Below are 8,164 nucleotides of genomic sequence, written 5' to 3'. Positions count from 1 at the left end.
CTCCAGCCCCTTATGTATACTATTTTCATATAGGTTACAGTAAGGTCTGCCTACACATCAGTTCATTCATGTGGATTCAGTGTAATGCTCAGGGCTCATATGGCAAATTCAAGTTTTGCCTTTTGGAACTTTCTGGGATTTTATTTATGAATAAATTTTTTTCTTTTTTAAAAAATTGATTAAAAAAAATTCTTTTAAAATTTTTTTAGAGAGAGGGAGGGAGAAGTTGGGGGGGGGAGTAACATCGATCGCTACTTCCTGCACGCACCACAACCAGGGACTGAACCTGCAACCTGGGCACGTGCCCTGCGTGGGGATTGAACTGGCAACCCTATGGTGCCTGGGACAATGCTCAACCAACTGAGCCACAACGGCCAGGGCTTTTCTGAGTAATTTTGATCCACAGATGATTGAATCTATCCATGGATGTGAAACCCGTGGATACGGAGGGCCAAATGTACTCCATCACCTAGTAATTTCACTTGGAGAAGTCTCTCCTACAGAGATAGTTACCCTTAAGGAGACATGTACACAATGTTCATTGCAGTACTGTTGAAAACTCTCCTTCAGTGCAGAAATGGACTACCATACACAGTTAAAAGGAATGAGTTACATTTACATTTATGGATAAGTCTCAAAAACATAATTTTGAACAAAAAAAGCAAGTTGAAAAGAATGCATATGCTCTGGCTGGTGTGGCTCAGCTGGTTGGAGTGTCATCATCCTGTACACCAAAAGGTGGCAGGTTTGATTCCGGGCCAGGGCACATACCCAGGTTTTGGGTTCAATCTCTGGTTGTGGCCTGTGCAGGAGGTAACTGGTTGATGTTTCTCTCTCATATCAATGTTTTTCTCTCTCTAAAATCAATTAAAAAAAGAATACATACAATATGGTGCTATTTATAACTATAAAACTATGCTAAACAACATGTATAATTTATAGTATATATAGCTTATGGATTTTTGTTATAAAAGTATAAAGACACAGAAATGATACATAGCATCTTCAGTAATGTGGTTATATCTGTATAAGGAGGGGGAAGGACTGGTAGGTAGAGTTGTGTCTGTATCTAAATTGTTCATTTATTAATATTTTTACTTATCAGTTTACATTTTTAAGTGTTTTTACAGCTCTAATGGAGTATAATTCACATACAATAAAGTAGACATATTTAAAATGTACAATTTGATATATTTTTACATATATATACACCTTTGAAACCACCACCATAATCAAGATAATTAACATAATAAACATACATCACCCTTCAAAGTTTCCTCCTGTCCCTTTGTAATATCTCCCACCCACCCCCTTCCCCAACCTGTCCCAAAGGCACCACTGTTCTTTTTTCTATTACTACAGATTAGCCTGTATTTACTAGAATTTTATATAAATGAAACAATGCAGTATGTATTCTGTTTTTAATCTGGCTTCTTTCACTCAGCATAATTATTTTGAGATTCATTCATACTAGTGCATTTATCAGTAGCTCATTTCTTTTTATTGCTGAGTGGTATTCCATTGTTTCAGTATACCATAGTTTGTATACAAATCTTTCTATAAACATATGCTTTCATTTTCTTTGGGAAATACCTTGGAGTGGAATTGCTGAATATGTTAGATGTGTATAGTGGTCTCCCATTATCTGCACTTTTGCTTTCTGTGGTTTCATTTACCTGCAATCCCAAAATAGTAAATGGAAAATTCTGGCAATAAACAGTTCATAAGTTTTAAATTGTGTGCCATTCTGAGTAGCATGATGAAATCTTGAGAGGTCCCACTCCATCCACTCATGGAAATATGTCCAGCACATCCTTGCTGTATACACTCCCTGACCATTAGTCACTTAGTGCATATACATAGGGTTTGGTACTGTGCATGGTTTCAGGCATCCGCTGGGGGTCTTGGAACACATTTCACCTGTGGATAAGGGAAGTACTACTGTATTTATTTTATTAAGAAACTTCCAAACTGTTTCCCAAAGTGAATATATCATTTTGCATTCCTATCAGGAGTGTATGAAAGTTCCACTGGCTCTGATAGGTATGTGGTTTTAATTTGCATTTCTCTAATGACTAGTGATGTTAATCATCTGTTCAAGAGTTTATTTGCCATCCATATATCTTCTCCATAAATTGTTTGCTCAAATATTTTGCTAATTTAAAAAAACTGTGTTGTCTTGTTATTGAGTTTTAAGAGTTACTTACGATAGTTTACATACTTTCAGATATCTGTTTGGCAAATATTTTCCCCCAATCGGTGGCTTGCCTTTTTATTTTCTTAAGTGTTCTTTGAAAAACAACAGGTTTTTATTTTGATGAAATAGAATTTGTTGGGTTTTTGTGTTGTTAATTTTATGTGTCAACTTGATTGAGACACAGAATACCCAGATATTTAGTTAATCATGTCTGTGAGGGTGTTTCTGGATGAGATTAAGATTCCTCTAATAGACTCTTCATTTCCAACAGCTCCTTTCAGTTCATAAAAGAGCATTCCTCTCCTTTGTTTCTCTTGCACACGGTTTGCCATTACACCTCATGACCTGAATTGCAATTCTGTTGTTCCCAAATAAGCCCATTTTGCTGGAGAAATATCTGATTGTCCATTTGTTTCTGATCAACAGTTTGGCTAGATAGGCACAACCATGGAAGGAACATGAGTAGAAATCGGTGACAAGGAAATTTGGGGAAGAAGTATGTATATAGACCTTTCTGAATGGGCAAAAAACATGAAATATTTGTGTAACTTGTTAAGGTTCACTAAAGGATGACATCAACAGAGGATTTTAATAATCAAATGGATAGGATGACCCATTCTGTGGATACCAGTCAGCCTCTTTCCCCAGCCACTTCTGTCATCACCCAATGGGCTCATAAACAAAGTGGCCAAGGTGGCAGGGATGGAGGTTATGCGTGAGCTCAGCACCCTGGACTTCCATTCATCAAAACCAATGTGGCTATGGCCACTGCTGAGTGCCCAATATGGCACCATTCCCTAGGGTGATCAGCCTGGTGGCAAGTTGATTACATTGGACCACTTTCATTATGGGAAAGGCAGCATTTTGGTCCTACTGGAATAGACACTCTGGATACGGATTTTCTTTTCTTGCACAAAATACTTCTGCCAAAACTACCTTCAGTGGACTTAAAGAATGCCTTATCCACCATTCTGGTATTACACACAGCATTGCTTCTGATCAAGGAACTCACTTCATAGCAAAAGAAGTGTAACAGTGGGCCCACACTCATCAAATTCACTGGTGTTACCATGTTGCCCATGCTGAAGTGGCTAGTTTAATAGAATAGTAGAATGGCTTTTTGAAGACTCAGTTACAGAATCTGCTAGGTGGCAATATGATTGTTTTTGCTAATTTATATAAATACAATTGATTTTTCCATGTTAATCTTGTATCGTGTAACCTTGCTAAACTCACTGATTTGTTCTAGTGATTTTTTTGTAGATTCCATAGGATTTTCTATATAAACCATCATGTTATCTGTGAAAAAGGCAGTTTTATTTCTTACTTTCTAAAATGTATGCTTTTTATTTCTTTTTTTCTTTATTGCACCAACTAGAATTGAGTACAATGTTGATTATGAGTGCTGAGAGCAGACATCTCCATATTTCTCAGTGCATTTCTGTATGCTTGAAATGATTCACTTTTTAAAAATATGTTTTTATTTTTTTTTAGAGAGAGAAGGGAGAGGGAGAGAGGAGAGGGAGAGAAACATGGATGTGAGAGAGAGACATAGATTAGTTGCCTTTTGCACACATCCCTCCAGGGGATTGAGCCTGAAACCTGGGCACGTGCCCTGACCAGGAATTGAACCAGTGACCTTTCAATGAGCAAAGCCATACCAGCCGGAGCCAAATGATTCATTTAAAATTTTTAAAATTCATGTCAAACTTAAAGGAAAGGTGGGAGAATAGTACAAATAACTAACTCCCTGCCCTCCCCACCAACCATTTGAGAGTAAGTTGATAACACGTCTCATTAGCTCTGAATGCTTTAATGTATGATTCCTACCAAGTAGGGCATTCTCCTAGATAACTACAATAGAGCCATCAGAATCAGAAAATTAGTATTTGATACATTACTACGATATAATCCACAGACCCTTTTCAGGTTTTGCCAATTGTCCCAAAAACATCCTTTAGAGTAGGGGTGGGGAACCTTTTTTCTGCCAAGGGCCATTTGGATATTTATAACATCATTTGCAGGCCGTACAAAATTATCAACTTAAAAATTAGCTCCTAGATTTATTGAATTTTGAGTCCCACCTTCGGTTGCTTGGCAGGGCCAGACCAAATGATTTCTTGGGCTGTATATGGCCCGGGGGCCAGAATTCCCTACCCCTGCTTTAGAGCAAAAGGATCCAGCCCAGAGTCACATGTTATCATGTTGCTTTATTCTCCTTCAGTATGGAAGTTTCTTGGTCTTTCTTGACTTTCATGACCTTAACACTTAATGATTACAGCCAGTTATTTTGTAGGATATTCCTCAGTTGGGTATGTCTGATAATTTTCTCGTGACTAGACAAATTCGGATTATATATTCTTGTCAGGAATTATAACAGAAGTGATGGTTTTTGTTTTTTTTACTTCTCACCCAAGGATTTTTTTTCCATTGCTTTTCAGAGAGTGGAAAGCAGAGAGAGTAAAACAACGATGTGAGAGAGATACCTCGATTGGTTGCCTCCTGCACATGCCTCTGCAAGGCTGGGGATCGAGCCTGCAACTGGGGCACATGCACTTCCTTGGCTGGAATCAAACCTGGGACCCTTCAGTCCGCAGGTCAACACTCTAACCACAGAGCCAAACCGCCCAGGGCCAGAAGTGATGTTTTAATTGCATTCTATCAGCTTAAATATTATATTGATTTGTTCCATTAATGATGTTAACTTTGATCCCTTGATTTTGGTGATGTCTGCCAGGTTTCTCCACTGTAAAATTATTCTTTTTCCTTTTGTAATTAATGAGTATTTTCTGGGAAAGTTCTTTGAGACTGAAAATATCCTATACCTCATCAAATTTTCACCCAATGTGTTTAGTATTTATTGATGTTTTGTAGCTTAATTATTTCTATGACCGTTACTAAATGGCATTTTCTAATTCCATCATTCCTCTACACTTATTAGTTATTTTCTGAGAAAATCTTTTTCTTCTTCCCATTTATTACTATCATAATGACTCATAGATTCCTGTTTTATTCAGTGGGTTCTAATATTTTATTGTTACTGTTTAGTTTGATGTTCAAATTGTCCCAGATTTGGCCAGTGGGAATCCCTTCAAGCTGACTCTAGTATCCATTTGACATGTCTCCATTATTATTTGAGCATTCCACACTTTCCTGGTACAACCAGATATTTCAGGTTCATCTTGTACTTTCTCTCCCAAGCCCTTGAATCAGTCCTTTCTCCAAAGAGCAATAGTATTTTTTAGTGGAGAATGGTATTTAGAAACCAGGTGTGACCTGCCATGGGGTGCCACTATTCCCAAGTCCTCTCAGTGAACAGAATTAGAGGGGAAAATGTGTATGTGTGTGTGTATAGTATATTATATGTGACATAATATTATATATGATATATATTTTTATATGATATGATATATATTTATATATTTCATCCTGATACCTTCAATTATAACCTAATGTTACAAGATGCATTCTGATATTCTCCTTTCCCAACTTGAGATCCTTGTCTGGCATAAGAAACCTGGCTCCCTTTACAATCTATTTATTTATTTAATCGATCTCCCTTATACATAACCAGTCTTCTGTTGCTGCCTGTCCCTCCCCCAATGAATGCCTGCTTGAGCTCCAACACCCCATGCCAGGCTCCCACAATGGTGCTACCACATAGAATCAGAAATTTCATTAACCTTTTCAGGTTCCAACACCCCACAGTGGGCCACTGTTACTGCTCATCTAACTGGACTCCTACATTATCCACCTAATGGCTTCCTTCCTGAAAGGAAGGAGGAAGAAGACAAGTAGGCTCATAATTATTTTTTAATTAAGAAGAAAAAATCCTCTAATCATTCTGATTTCTGATTGTCATTCATAGGAGTATTATTGTTTAGTCTTACTTGTGGCAGAAAAATCAGGTTTCATTATTAGATTAGGTTTGGTTAATCTGCATCCATGATTATATATATACATATTTAAATATGTCTTTATTGATTTCAGAGAGAGGAAGAGAGAGGGAGAGAGAGAGATAGAAACATCAATGATGAGAGAGTTGTCATTGATTGGCTGCCTTCTGCACGCCCCCTCCTTGGGACCAAGCCCGCAACCCGGGCATGTGCCCTGACTGGGAATCGAACCTCGATCTCCTGGATCCTAGGTCGATGCTCAACTGCTGAGCCCCGCCCCACCGGGCCATGATATTTTTAATGGCTGACAAAGCTACACAAAAAAGAACCATGTTTGAGATTCTTAGCTATACATATTTAGGAGACAAAGAGAATAGCTGTGTCCAAGAGAGCTATTGAGACTCAGATTCAGTTACTCTTTCATCTTTGACTAAGCAAATTCTGAAGAAGTACAAGCTTCTGGCTAGAGAATATACCCCAGGTACTTGTAGAAAGGCATGCCCCACAGCTTTTGTTATATTGAGACAGGATTAAGATTTAAGTTATCTTAGATGCGGAATACCAGATCTGAACCTAGGGTTAATAGATATTTCACACCAATTCGGAGAGGCAGCAGTGCATAAGAGCATGAACTCTGAAGCGAGACATCCTGGGTCCCAATCCTTCCTGTAGTACTACTAATGGGACCTTGCGAAATTTGTTCAGCCTCTTTGGGCCTCAACATCTTCATCTTTAAAATGGAGATTCTACTTCATAGGATTATTTAAGATTAAATAATACCCTTAGAACTGCCTAGCACTAGAGGTGGATTTGCCTTGAAACTAAAGACACTTAAGTTTCAGGGCTCTTATTTGTACAGGTTACTTCCAAGACCCTGTACTTAATTTTGTATTAGTAACTTTTCATTCTTTTTCTTAAAGATAAACTCCAAATTGTATAAAATTCAGACCCTACCCAACCAGAGTCTACCCATCTGGCACACACTAAGTGCTTGGTAAATGTTAGTTTTTATTACTTACATCTGGTATTAACAGTAGTCCTCTATTTAGTTGTGTTTTTTAAGAAGTTTTTATATTAAACAATTTTTATTGATCGATTGATTTTAGAGAGAGGAAGGGGGGCAGAGAGAAACAACGATTTGCTGTTCCACTCATTTATGCATTCATTTTTCTTTAATTTTATTTCTTTCATCACCACTTATCCCCTCTATGCATTCATTGTTTTCTTGTCTGTGCCATGACCAGGGATCGAACCTGTGACCTTGAAGTATGGGTACGATGCTCTAACTAACTGAGCTACCTGGCTAGGGTCTATTTAGTTTTACATCTGATATTAACAGTGGTCCTGCTTTTATTTTGTGTATTTTGTTTTTCTTTTTGCTTTTAAGTTGCCCCACCTTAGAGAACAATAAACTTTAACATAAACAATAATGTAAGACATTTCTTTCATTCATTCATCCATTTAAAAAATATTTATTGAGCGGCTGCTATGTCATTGGACCTCACAATCTTGTGGTCAAGACAGACATATACATAAATAATTACAATATGATATAGTAAGTGCTATAATAAATGTACAGCCACATAGAGGAAGAAACAACAGACTCTAGAGGGCATTGACAAATTTCAGCTTTTGACTGAGCTGCTTTAATGGATAAATATGAGATTTGGAGGGTGGAGGATTATTCAGTGTGAAGAAGCAACATATTCAAGGCCTTAATTCCTTTCATTGAATATTTATCAAGAAATAAAAACATGCCCACACAAATACCTGTACATGAATATTCATAGCAGCTTTACTGTAATAACCCCAAACTGGAAACTCCCTACCAAGAGGTGAATAATGCACAAATTAAAGCGCATCAAGGCGATGAAGCACCCACCACCACTCAGCAACGGGAAGGAATAACACGTGCAACGACATGAGTGAGTCTCAAAAGCACGCGAAGTGAGGAAGCCAGACACAAAACCCTATGTACTGTATGATACCACTTAATGACATTCTGGGAAAAGACAAAACTAGAGAGACAGGAACATCAAATCAGTGGTTACTAGGGTCTATGGTGGTGTGG

Source organism: Miniopterus schreibersii (genome assembly GCF_964146895.1).
Source record: "Miniopterus schreibersii genome assembly, chromosome: 2".
Classification (NCBI taxonomy): Eukaryota; Metazoa; Chordata; class Mammalia; order Chiroptera; family Miniopteridae; genus Miniopterus; species Miniopterus schreibersii.
The sequence above is the reverse complement of the archived record's forward strand: the minus strand, read 5'-3'. Positions refer to the sequence as shown.